The sequence below is a fragment of the Saccostrea cucullata genome, unplaced genomic scaffold (assembly GCF_032062105.1).
Source record: "Saccostrea cucullata isolate Sc308-1 unplaced genomic scaffold, CSIRO_AGI_Scuc_v1 ctg13176, whole genome shotgun sequence".
Classification (NCBI taxonomy): Eukaryota; Metazoa; Mollusca; class Bivalvia; order Ostreida; family Ostreidae; genus Saccostrea; species Saccostrea cuccullata.
Window position 1 is genome coordinate 28,010 of NW_026930794.1, and position 13,311 is coordinate 41,320.

General features: G+C 34.6%; 2 long non-coding RNA genes across 2 annotated transcripts; one reads left to right on the forward strand and one right to left on the reverse strand.

The window, feature by feature from the left end:
• The first annotated feature begins 642 nt into the window (after nt 1-642).
• On the forward strand, nt 643-1,445 carry LOC134230115 (uncharacterized). The gene is made up of 2 exons (XR_009984280.1): nt 643-878; nt 1,264-1,445. It is a non-coding gene; the product is annotated as an uncharacterized LOC134230115 (long non-coding RNA).
• A 5,259-nt stretch (nt 1,446-6,704) lies between these two features.
• On the reverse strand, nt 6,705-12,301 carry LOC134230116 (uncharacterized). The gene is made up of 4 exons (XR_009984281.1): nt 11,666-12,301; nt 11,260-11,383; nt 10,730-10,789; nt 6,705-7,070 (listed from the first exon to the last, which is right to left on the reverse strand). It is a non-coding gene; the product is annotated as an uncharacterized LOC134230116 (long non-coding RNA).
• Between the last annotated feature and the right edge of the window lie 1,010 nt (nt 12,302-13,311).

Consider the following 13,311-nt stretch of genomic DNA (forward strand, 5'->3'; position numbering starts at 1 on the left):
TCGTGGCTTTAGAAATGGTTTGATATTTAACGTTTGAAAATTTACATTTCGGAGAGAAAATTAATTTTTAGGTTCATTCTGACTACCAGAAGAACACCCCCCGAAAGTAATTTGACAGAATTTCATCTGAATATTTTCTGCATAAATTTATCGAAAAATATTTTCAAACAAAACATGACCATTATTTGACAGATCTTATGAAAGGAATAGTGTAGCATGGATCTGAGAATTTGTTTTTATCTCTGATTTACATATTCAGTATATTAGTCATGTTTTGCGTTTTCTAAAAGTAGTGACATTAGTTAAATGTTCAATAAAAATAAATCATACATTACTGATTCTGTTTTAGTTTACGATTCTAATTACTAGTATATCTGAGAAAAAAAATGATTGATTAGAGAGAAATTTTTACATTTTTTTCACATATGATGAGCAAATTCTGTTGTCAGGTTATACGTGATTGATTAAAAAAAAAATAATGGGGATACCCCACGATCAGGATGAAATTCAGGATCAGGAAGAAAATTTCAATTCAAAATAAATTTGTACAATAATCCTTCTCATGTTTCAATAAATAAAATGATTCATATCATATATGTATTACGCCTCAGGAGAAAGACTTTGTTGGTTGGCTATAAAAAAAATTAATTGTACCAAGCACATGACTATGGATCAAAGCTTACATTGTAACTATTTGCTCTTCCTAGATATGTCACATCACACACGCACATAATAAAGGGGAGTCACATTGTCCGTTAACAGACAAATAGTAAATAATTCACAGTAGAGAGAGATGGGACCCAAAACTATATTAGTTGTGTTCTTAATACTGGCTTTAAACTCTGGAATAGTTTTCACTGAACCAGATCAGACGCAAGGTTAGTTTCATTGATAAATACATTTGTATACTCTAAATCACTAATTTCGCAAAACTTACCTATGCGAGAATTTCATTGACTCTTCATAAGTGAGACAAATTTTCACAAATGCTGGTTATTGCTCTGTATAATCATAAGAAATACTTGGTACTAATATACACGAGAATGAAAATTTGGCGAGCACCCTGTCACCCTTACTTACGCAAAAACACGCTTTCGGAAATAACAAGTGATTTACAGTATACTTACTTAGTCTATATTTTATAAATAAATATTTTAAATAAAAAAATCTTTATTAGAAGACATATACTTTAAAACTTTATCAATAATTATTCGAATAGTTTATGCATGAAAAAAGATTATACATTTTCAATTTACATTACAGTCGCCCAAGCTAGTAATGAAAAACCCAAAATTGATGGTTCAAGAAGAGGTGGATTTCTTTTTGTGGGAGCGAGGCCCCGCTTTAGACCGCGTCGACCAATTCCCTAGAGAAATGCAGGACTGAGGACTGGTCTTTTAGGGAAAAAAAATTACTATTAGACATCTTTTGGGTTTTTCAGCATACAGACACTAACCACTCTAAAAATTTATTAATCTTAAATTCTCATATGAGTTTAAGACTAGATTTTTACCGTTCCAAAAGTGACTGGATGACATTTATAGAAATGTTTTACTTTAGAATATAGTGGATGTAATGTTTGTGAAGGTCATGATCTAGTAAATGACTTAAGAATAAATTTTCAGTGCTAAATCCATTATGACGTCATAATCACTTTCAACTTTCTTTTCCCGTACTTTACGGCTCTAATAGAATTATGTAGAAAATAAAGTATTTTCATGGAATCCAATTTGAAATCACATGGAAAGTAGTACCGATACCTATCTTAAATTTAACATTATTTTAAAGAAGAGACTAAGAAAATACAAATAACCGTCTTGTGAAAAACTGTAGGCAAACTGGATACATTTTCTTTGTCTGATATGGAAAAAAACTCCCATTTTTAATACCGTTTTTTTTAAAAAAAAATTTTTTTATCGAAAATGATAGTTTAAAATATGGTTTTTCATCTTGTTTTTCTACAAATTATGCCCCGAAACAACTATTTTGACCAATTTAATGTTATAAAGCATCTTTAAAGGAATTAATTTCTTGAATTTGAAAAATCTGTAAGAACCTTCCATTTACTAGTACTTGACCTTAAAGTAACTAAAATTAAGCCTTTATTTTCTGTTTATTTCTTACATGTGTATGCGATTTTGCGTTTTAATTGAAAAAGGGGAAGTATTAATGTTGCGAAATACTTATTTGGAGACATGAGTACAACAATCTGTCATATAAATTTTAAAAGATATATTCTTTTTTATACTTGTCTTGTTGATTTTTTATTTGCAGCCCAACATTTGATATTCTAATGCAATTGTTTTGTAAAACACTTTTTGATTGGCTAATGCACTGATGCTTGAAGCAGTAAAAGCATTAACGAGAGTGAAAGCTTTTCATTGTGACGTCATAAGAGAGCGACACAAAAAGACAATGCTCTGTGACGTATTTCATGTCACAAAATTCAACAAAATAAGACGTAAACAATAAACAGAATGCATAGATTGCATTAAAATGGGAATAACTATCTTCTATTTTGGCATTTGCGACCGATAATGCTGATTTAACGGTGGCAAACATCCGTTTTACCGGCTCCGCTTACGCGTCGCCGATAAAACTCAGTTTGCGACCGTTAAATCGGCATTAACGGTCGCAAATGCCAAATTAGAAGAGAGTTATTACCTAATCTATTCTTTGCATTCTATGGCTTAAAGTGAGATTTCCAACAGCTACCACAACCTTTCCACAAAAAGCATTGCAAAATGCGTTGTGTTGCACTCAAAGAGGTTGTGTTGTGTTCTTGTATTTTGTAAAACTAAGGCTCGTTTAAGAAATTCTTCAGGTCCATACTTTTATGCAGATTCATTATATACTAATTTAAAGGCAGGTTTCATTATTTACAAAGATTTGTATTTCTGGTCTTATCTTTCGTTTATGTCAGAAAATAGATCAAAGAAGAAATTAGATAATGTCATTTAAATTAGCGCAAAATTAAAGTAAGAATACTAATCTAGTCAGATTTTCAGATAGTTTTTCAGTGCAGTTTTTACCTAAATCTTTGTAAAAATCAATTTTTTATTTGATAAAAAGCAAATATATCGCATAGGTAAAAGTACATGATACTGAATTTGTATATTAAATAATATACATCATTCTCAATATAGATTGCACAGTTCTTATCGTACTTTTGACCATTCCATATTTTTCATGGTTTTGTCCATTTTAAGTCATTTATCATGATACTTAAAATACAAGTTTATCTACCTTGGCTTTTCCTTTCGTAATGAAAGGGAGTTCTGTTTATGATATGACTATAACGGCCATTGATCACACACTAAAGTCTAATTAAACTTAACAAATCAGAAAAAGAGCAAACGTGGTCATCTAAATTATCAGAGTAGGGATTGCGTGCAATGGATGAGTAAGCATCCCTTGTCGGCTTCTCACACTTGACACGTTCTCTTCGTTATGTTTTGGCAAACAATCTGTTTACAATAAAGTAAGTAAATGATTGCCTAACAATTAGCATGAAAAAACATAAGTCAGAATTTGACTTTACAATCAAATGTGTTTGCTGACAAGGCCATTTAATTAACTACCATAGAACTTTAAGACGCTGAACGAGAATGCTGATATCTTTGTTTCATCAACTTTTTGTCAATAACTTTATTTGATTTAAATGAATAATCGTTCGTGCTAAGAACATGCTCTTGCGCAAGGAATCATAGAGAAAAAATAAACTCCATATATAGGCGATATTGCTAAATTTCTATATAAATTAGGGGAAATATGTAAAGAGATGTTCTTGTAAAGTAACCATTAGCGTCTTTTACTACAAAAATTGCAGGTTTTTAATGTTCTATGTATAGTATGATTACGATTGAGGGTGGATCTTGTAAATGGGATTAATTATTCTGAATTTCGTCTATGAAAAGCTTAGATTAATTGGAGAGCTTATGAACTTATTATACAACTGCAGAATATGTCCGCTGTCATTGAAAATTTTTTTTAGAGAAATTTGAAACTTTTCTTGTTATTGATGAGTAATTTCAAAGAAAATATGCATCGAATATGCATCATTGGATTTAAATACAGAGAGAAAAAAACTAAATATTCCTGCATTGCGCATTTTCAACATCCTTTAAGTTTCAATGCGTATAATTATAATTATGTGTTAATTATATATTAATTGTTTGTATAATTCTATTCTTCATATCTGAATTTCATTTGATTTTCAGTTTTTCATTACATATCGGGATAAACTTGCGATGCATATCTATTATTCTAAGTGTGACACGTCACGTGATGGATACAATGCATGTTCCCGACTCATTCCCTTTCACTAGACAATTCAAGATAGTATCCGTGACAATCCACTGAGAGATTAACAGCTGATATGCTACCAAAGACTGGTGTATTTGTTATCCTTTTCTGGTGCTGAGTCTTTGCACAGAGCTACCCGTTACAGATGCGGATGCATCTCTTTCTTCAGTTGATTGAATTTTCTGCTTGTATTAATAACTCTCTTATTGTATGATTTTTAATCAAATATTACATTTTTTTTAATTTATAGGATACATTGCACTTATTTCATCTTTGAAGTAATCAATTATATTCATTTTTAAATCCATTAAGTGGGAGACATTAACATTCAGGACTTTCAAGACATCATTAAATGTGTGGAGATAATAGTATTCGAGCTCAAAAGTCCATTAAACATAACAATATTGGAACAAACACAGACCTCTAAAACATCAGAGGTGGCAATGGGATCGGGTGCCATGTAGAAGTCAGCATCCTGTGCCAACCGGTCACATCCGCCGAGTGCTCCCGTGTTATCAGGAATTAACGGAAAATAAACAAAAAATATCGTTTAACAAACATACTTTTTAAACTCGATTTTTACCCACATTAACGTTACATTCTTATCATGCAAAATTCGCTAAAGAGGCAAAAAAATATTTTAAAAGTGATTTTTAATTAAGTTTTAAATTCATTCCACTGTTAAAACATAATTCACACAAAATTATTGGTAGGATTTTGATATATTCTTGGTTGATAGATTATGACTGTTCCCAAATGGTTTTTCTTGGCTCTCGTCAAATGCAGCCGTCTTTATATTCATTCTTTTTACAGCAGTCCTTTGCCTTAGCTAAACTCAGAAACAGTGCAGATCATGCAACTTCTGTATTTTCTGTACATTGACATGGATCTAAAGCGCAATATGATACATGTTTAATGTTCAGTATTTCTCATCTGTTCGATTGCCTTCCATGTTAAAAAGCTGGCATTTTTTCAAGATTACTTTCTGAAAACTAGCATTATGAAAGATACGCCCTACCGCAAAATTTCAACGTTTCAAACCCGTAAATGTAAAGGAATTTTCTTTTCAATAGAAACAATTCATTATTTTAAAAGATAAACAATACTTTGTTATCCTATTTTTGCATGATTTTTATATTATTATTTTTCTGCGCTAGGTTTCGACAACTCAACGACGAGTATGGAAAATCTGCAAATTACTTAGAAAAATTATCATCCCTAAGATCTCATTTTGAAAATTTCAACTAAATAGCACAAAGGAAGCTCGAATATTTTAAACTGAAAATACCTATATTAGAACAACAGAGCTGCAACATCGTGTCATTTATTAATACAGTTCCCTTGAAAACATCGACTTTGAAAACTTTAAGATAATGAATTTAAAGAAAATATAATTTTGATTTGAGTTATTACATTCATACAGCTTTGTGACGTACGGTTCCGTAATTATTCCCGTTACTATGTTGTTAAATCAATCAAAATAATAATTTCTGTAACATTTTCTGTGGAAATACAGAGTACAAGTTAAACAAAAACTCCCTGCAATATACTGGACTATAAAACGAATCATGTTTAAATTATGTTCCGTTAATTGTATGTTAATTCCATTAACAATTGTATATTTACCAAGTGTACAATTGGGACGAGGTCGGTAATTAGTGACGCCCGAAATTCCTCGATATAATGCACTCCCAAGTCACACTTAAAATGTTCATGATTGTTTTGTTTATGCTTACAAAGTCCATCAGCGATAAGTATAATGAATGTTTCCCACAATAATTATCCGCGCCCTAGGGTGCGTGTTTCCTTTCGTTGGTTCGATCGGCATGGCAGCATATCAACTAACAAGCATGGCGGGTATTTTCACTTTGTCGTGACGTCACGACAATCGAGCCCGATGCCAATATAAGCCAGCGCAAATCGACTGACAGTCAGAATTGGTGTAGAATAGGTTTAAACTAGGTAGAGAATAGGTTAGATAGTACGACTGCCAGAATCATATCGCCAGCATGGCTGGGAGTGATAGTCGTTGGGTAATTGTCATTACATAATTCATTAATTAATTTTTGGGAGCTGATGAATTTTGTAACATATTTTATTATTACTTTTTACTATTTATATTGAATTAGCCTGTGGGAGAAAATTAGTGGGAGGTAAAATAACTCTCCCATAACTATACCTGACTATAATATAATTGTATAGCAAAGAACTCCCAATATTTTGGGAAAAGATAAATACTTTTATGCTTTTATAAATTTATATGTAATTCCCTAAAACTTATTTCTCCCATTTAAGAATATTTTATTCCCATTCTGGGAGAGAAATAATATTTCTACGGGAGTAAGAAATAGGGATAATTATTCAAAGAGATCCTGCAAATTAAATACAACAAGCATTAATAAATTTTTATAAACTTTAATCCTGACTCATAGTTCTTTGTCCAATATACAGAATTGGGAGACCCACAAGTTGTCTCAAGGGAGAAAACCCCTGAACGGCAACATTGGTGTCAGAAGTGGGATTCATAAATTTTCATTCCCATTATCTGATTGGACATAAGACAAATAATTGAACATATAAATTCTTTATATCATAGAATAAATAAGTACTCCCAAAAGCAAAAATGTCAAGGGATAATAGTCATTTAGAAGATTCGGGAGAGATTGTTTTCAATCCAAGAGTCCCGGTAGAAGTAGAAAATTTATCCCATGAGGAAATCTGTCAAGGTGAATCTTTGTCAAGTCAAACATCAGCTCCCAGTGGTTCTGAAAATATAAACGAACTTTTGTTAAGAGCAGTTGAAGGTTTGAAAAGGGATGTTCTATGCATGAATCAAAATTTTGAAGAACAATTATCACAAATGAGACATGAGTCCCATCAATTACATGGGAGGTTGTCATCACTTGAAAATCATGGGGAAGCTATTGGTACACATAAATATGGGAACTGTTCTGAAAATCCCAGTCAATCACCATTTCTAGGGGCTGGGGAGAGATTTGAATCTTTCGGGAACCCTATATCCCCAAGGGTGAACAGAAATGACAATAGCGTACATTCTCCCAATCAAGTAAAACCAACAGTCTCAATAAAGCCACAAACATATGATGGGGTGGAAGATTTTGAAGATTACTTAGCTCAATTTCAAGTTTTAGTAGAATTACATGGTTGGGATTATAGGACAAAATCTTTGTATCTTGCTAGTTGTTTAACTGGGAATGCAAGGGCAATTTTAGGGGAACTCAATGAAGCTCAGATTAGGGATTTTGATTCCCTTGTTAAAGTTCTCAGTATGCGTTTTGGATCAGTAGAAAGGTCAGAGATGTATCGGGCAAGATTGAAAAATAGAATAAAGGGAGAAAAAGAGTCCCTATCAGAATTAGCCCAGTCAATCAAGAAATTAATCAGACAATCCTACCCCACTGCTGATCCTAACCTTACAAACATTTTAGCCCTAGATCATTTCATTGACGCTCTCCCAGACCCAGATATGCGCCTAAGAATTCGGGAGGCAAGACCTAAAGATATTGGGGAAGCTGAAATTTTAGCAATTAGGTTAGAGACACATAAAATGGCAGATGCCCAAAGGGGAAAGCCAGTCCATGTTGTCAATTCAAACACTGACTCTCAAAACCATCCCAACAATAAAAATGAAGATTTAGTTGTTTCTATGTTAAAAGACATAAAAGACTCTTTGTCAAGTTTGAACAATTCTGGTCAAAAGTCCCAAAATTATGGGAGATCCCGTGAAAACAGATTTTCAAACAATAGTCCCAGGCAGTTTAATAACAATTGGGAACATGACAGATATGGGTCAAGAAATGGTTTTGGAAATAGATCTAATCAGGGGAATCAATACTCCCAGAGGCCATCCCCTCATAGAAATGACTCAGGTTTTCAAAGACAGGGAAACCATCAAACGTCGAATTCATGGGGCGGAAATCGGCGCGAGTTGGGAACAAGCCCCAGAATAAACCATTAAACAATTGTACAGGGGTTGATCCGGTATCAAATAAGTCAATGAAAAGTCAAAATAGGGAGTTAGAATGTAAACCTCAAAATGAACAAAGTCCCAAAAGTATTTTAGTAGGAGATGTCAAACAAAGAGATGAGGGAATTTTTATATCAGGGAAGATAGAAAATGTTAAAACAACAATATTAGTAGATACCGGATCTAGTGTGACTATTATAAGCCCCAAATTATTCGAAAGAATACAATTGGTAGAAAAGTCAAGTGTAAAATCTTGTAGTGTGAAGTTAAGATCAGCAAACGGAGAAGACATCCCAGTTGTGGGAGAGAGTCTCCTTAAATTTAGTCTTAGGAATATTGAAATTTCCCATTCAGTTATTGTTGCAAACATTCAGAACAAATGTATTTTGGGTGTAGATTTTATGAAAAAGTTTTCATGTGAGATTTGTTTGAAGAAAATGAAATTTGTTATTCAGGGAGAAGAAATCCCTTGTTTTAGTGATGAAAATAGTGTAGTTGATTGTTGTAGAGTTCTTTTGCAAGAAGATTTAGTGATTCCCCCAAACTGTGAATTTATTGCCCCTGCTAGGATAGAAAGTCCCAATTTTCAACAGGGTACAGCCATAGTGGAACCCTCAGAAAAGTTTATGGGAAAACATGAATTATTGATTTCAAAAACTTTGGTAGAAGTAGATGGGGAAAATGTCCCAGTACGTTATATGAATTTAGGTGACGAGAGTTTAAAGTTACACAAGGGTAGTGTAGTAGCCTCGATAGAAAGGGTTGAAGATATTGAGAATGGGGAAGTAGTGAAAAACATAAGGGCTCATTATACTGGGAATGACACCCAGATGCCCAATCACTTACAACAAATTTTAGATAGGGTCCACACTAGTGTTAGCTCTGAAGAAAAACAGAGATTAGAAAAACTTTTAAGGGAATTTCAAAAGAGTTTCTCCCTTTCATCAGTTGACATGGGTTCAACAGATTTAGTAGAGCATAAGATAAATACGGGAAATGCAGTCCCGATTAAACAACCTCCTAGACGTATTCCTTTAGCTAAAATGGCTGAGGCCAAGAAGGAAATCAATGATATGTTAGATAGGGGGGTGATAGAGACATCAGACAGTCCATGGAGTTCTCCCATAGTCCTAGTTAAGAAAAAGGATGGGACAATCCGGTTCTGTATAGACTATAGAAAGTTAAATGATGTCACTATTAAGGATAGTTATCCCATACCTAGAATTGATACAACATTAGATGCCCTGTCAGGTTCAAAATGGTTTTCTACGATAGATCTTAAGAGTGGGTATTGGCAGGTGAAAATGTCACCTGAAGATAAACCCAAGACAGCTTTTTCAATCCCGGGGGGAGGTCACTGGCAATTTTTAAACATGCCATTTGGTTTATGTAATGCGGGAGCAACTTTTGAAAGACTAATGGAAAGGGTGTTATCAAATCTTTCTTGGAAAATATGTCTTGTCTATTTAGATGACATAATAATATTGTCTAAAACTTTTGAAGAACATATTGAAAATTTAAGACAAGTTTTTGGGCGACTGAGGGAGGCTAATTTGAAAATGAACCCAAAGAAATGTTTGTTGTTGCAAAAAGAAGTTCCCTTTCTGGGACATATTGTGAGCGAACATGGGATAGCCACTGATCCCTCAAAGATTGACTCAGTCAACAATTGGCCCATTCCTAGAAATGTTAAGGAAGTTCGAAGCTTCTTAGGTCTTTGTTCATACTATAGGAAATTTATATACAAATTCTCAGATATGGCAAGACCATTACATAAACTTACAGAAGCAAATAGGAAGTTTATATGGGATAATGATTGCAATGTAGCATTTGACAAGCTAAGGCGAGCATTAACTAGTTCTCCCATTCTTTCCTATCCTAATGAAGAAGGCTTATTCATTTTAGATACTGATGCCTCTAACATAGGTTTGGGAGCAATACTTTCCCAAGAACACGGGGGAGTAGAAAAAGTCATAAGTTATTATAGCAAGACATTCAGTGCTGCTGAACGTCGTTATTGTGTGACTAGAAGGGAGTTACTAGCTATAGTAAACTCAATAAAGCACTTTCACCACTATTTATATGGGAAGACATTCAAAGTTAGAACAGATCATGGGTCCCTAACTTGGTTGTTAAATTTCAAAAATCCAGAGGGTCAAATAGCACGTTGGTTTGAATTTTTGTCTTCATATGATTTCAAAATTGAATACCGGGCAGGTCGCACTCATAATAATGCGGACGCTTTGTCCCGCAGACCTTGTCTCATGGGAGATTTAGATTGTAAGCATTGTAGTAAAGCAGAAGACAAATTTTCATTAGACCAACACTTACAAAATGAACCTCCCAATGAAAACCAAAGCCAAGTAAAGAGGGAAATGATTTCTGAAATTAAACAAAGTGATCTAACTGCTAGTCCCAACATAAATAGTTTTGTACCTGAAAACTGTGCTGTTACTACAAGGTCTCAGGGAAACTCTCCAAACACTGGGATAAACCCTACAAGACAAGAAGAAACTAAAATACTTCTAGAAAATGACAAACCAGAAAATGGTATTAAGGCTTTACAAAGTAAAGACTCAGATCTAAGGGAAGTAATAAAATGGGTCAAAGCTAAACAAAAACCTCTTTGGGAAGACATTTCCCATCTGAGTGAAACATGCAAATATTACTGGGCAAGATTTGATTCTCTCCATTATATGGATGATATATTATATCATAAATGGGAAAGTGTGCAACCAAAATTTCAAACTGTTCTCCCAAAATCTATCAGTGGGAAAGTTTTGAAAGACATACATTGTAATATAACGGGCGGTCACTTGGGGTTCAATAAAACTCTGTCAAAGGCCCGAGACAAATATTTCTGGCACAAGATGTCCCAAGATATAAAACAATTTTGTAAAAGCTGTGATAAATGTGCAGCTAGAAAATCTCCTAATAAATTCCCAAATGCCCAGTTACAAAAATACCTGGTTGGTGCTCCAATGGAAAGATGGGCGGTGGATATATTAGGTCCTTTACCAATGACTCACAGGAAAAATTCTTATCTTCTAGTTGTGGGAGATTACTTCACCAAATGGGTTGATGCCATCCCTATTAGAAATAAGAAATCAGTTACTGTAGCTCAAAAATTAATAAATCATGTAGTCTCCATTTTTGGAGTGCCAATGCAAATTCATTCAGATCAAGGGCAAACATTTGAATCTGATGTTTTTCAAGAAATGTGTAAAATACTGGGTATAGACAAAACTCGTACTACTCCCTACAGACCTCAGTCTGATGGGATGATAGAAAGGGCAAATAGAACAATTGAAAATATGCTTTCAGCATTTGTTAGTAAAAATCAAAAAGATTGGGATGACCTGATACCCTTACTCATGTTGGCATATCGATCATCTTCTCATGAGGCCACAGGGGTAAGCCCTTGTGAAATGGTATTTGGGCGATCAGTCACACTCCCAGTAGATTTAGTACTCGGCAGAGTAGACCCTGAAAAATATGAATCAAAATTAAGTTCTGAATACGCCCAAAATCTATCAGAAAAGCTAAACAAAATACATGATTTTGCCCGAAATAAATTGAGCATTTCTTTTGATAATATGTTACGGGATTACAATGCAAAAATTCACCAAAATCTCTATAACCCAGGAGATGCTGTATGGGTCTTTTTCCCAAATCAAAATATGGGACTCCACAAAAAGTTATCCCTTAAATGGAAGGGACCCTACATTATTTTACAAAGAATAAATGATGTTCTTTACAGAATAGGGAAACATGCAAAGCATAAGGGGGATATTATTCACCATAATAGATTAAAACCATATCTGGGATCAAATAAGCCCACGTGGTTCAAATCTCATGCATAGACTCCCTGCTTCAAAGTGTAAATGGGATATTTGTAAAATTATACAAATAGATAATTCCCATAATGATAAATATTTTCATGATTTTGTTTATTAGGTTCAACGCTTCAGATGCCTTTTGTGCGATAGCAAAGAGTTTACTCAACTAGTCCATGTGGAGAGACATATGACGAGCTGTCATTCTGGGTTCGTTTTTAAGTGCAACATCTGCGAGATGCTTCTGAACAGAAAAGACATAAAACACACATGTCCAAACCACACACTTCATATCATCAAGAAATCTACTGGAACATATACAGAGGAAGAGAAGAGAGAGTTTGAAAAATTCCAGAAAGAAAGGGGAAAACATGTTGCTCCATATATGAAGGAGGTGAAACCAAACATGTATAACGGTGGCAAAGGAATGAAGCGAACACTATTGATCGACGCCCCAAACAACACTAAAGCAAGAAAGGTGACTCAACAGCCGCAGAAACTTAAGCCCGTACCTACCATGGAAAAGAGCTCACCCATCAGACTCACTGAAACGCAGAGACCAAGTCCCATTCCGGCTGCTACAAACATCTCAACTGTGACAGAGGTCCCGAAAGCCACGCCTCTAATCCCTGACAAGATCAGTAAGACTTCAGTAGAACCTACCCCGGTTGCGTCCGGGGATGCCGCTCCCCTTTCCCAAAAACAACTGCCGGCAAAGGTTTGTCATGTCTCGGGATTGTCATCCTGTTCGAGTACATCCACGTCGTCATCCTCGTCATCCTCATCTTCATCTTCCTCGTCATCTGGATCATCCCAGCCCGAGAAAGCCATTTCGCTGGGTGATCCAGATACTTACACAATCCCGGAAGTGAAAGATGCACCAACGTATCATCCGACGGACAGGCTGAAGACTATATTACAAGGGATCCAGACTGCACAAAAAGAGCGACTCATCCTCAATGTGGGAGGCAAAAAGTTCGAAACTATAACATTACAAAGTGATCCAGATTCTCTCTTAGCAGCCCTTGTATCTAAGGACTCACCAGTAAAGCCAAATACCAAGGAGCAGACCCCAATTTTCTTCATCGATAGGAATCCCAGGTTTTTCGATTTCATATTGGATTTCCTATGTGATCCCTCCCAAGTCGAATACATATTACCCTGTGACAATGCGATATTGAA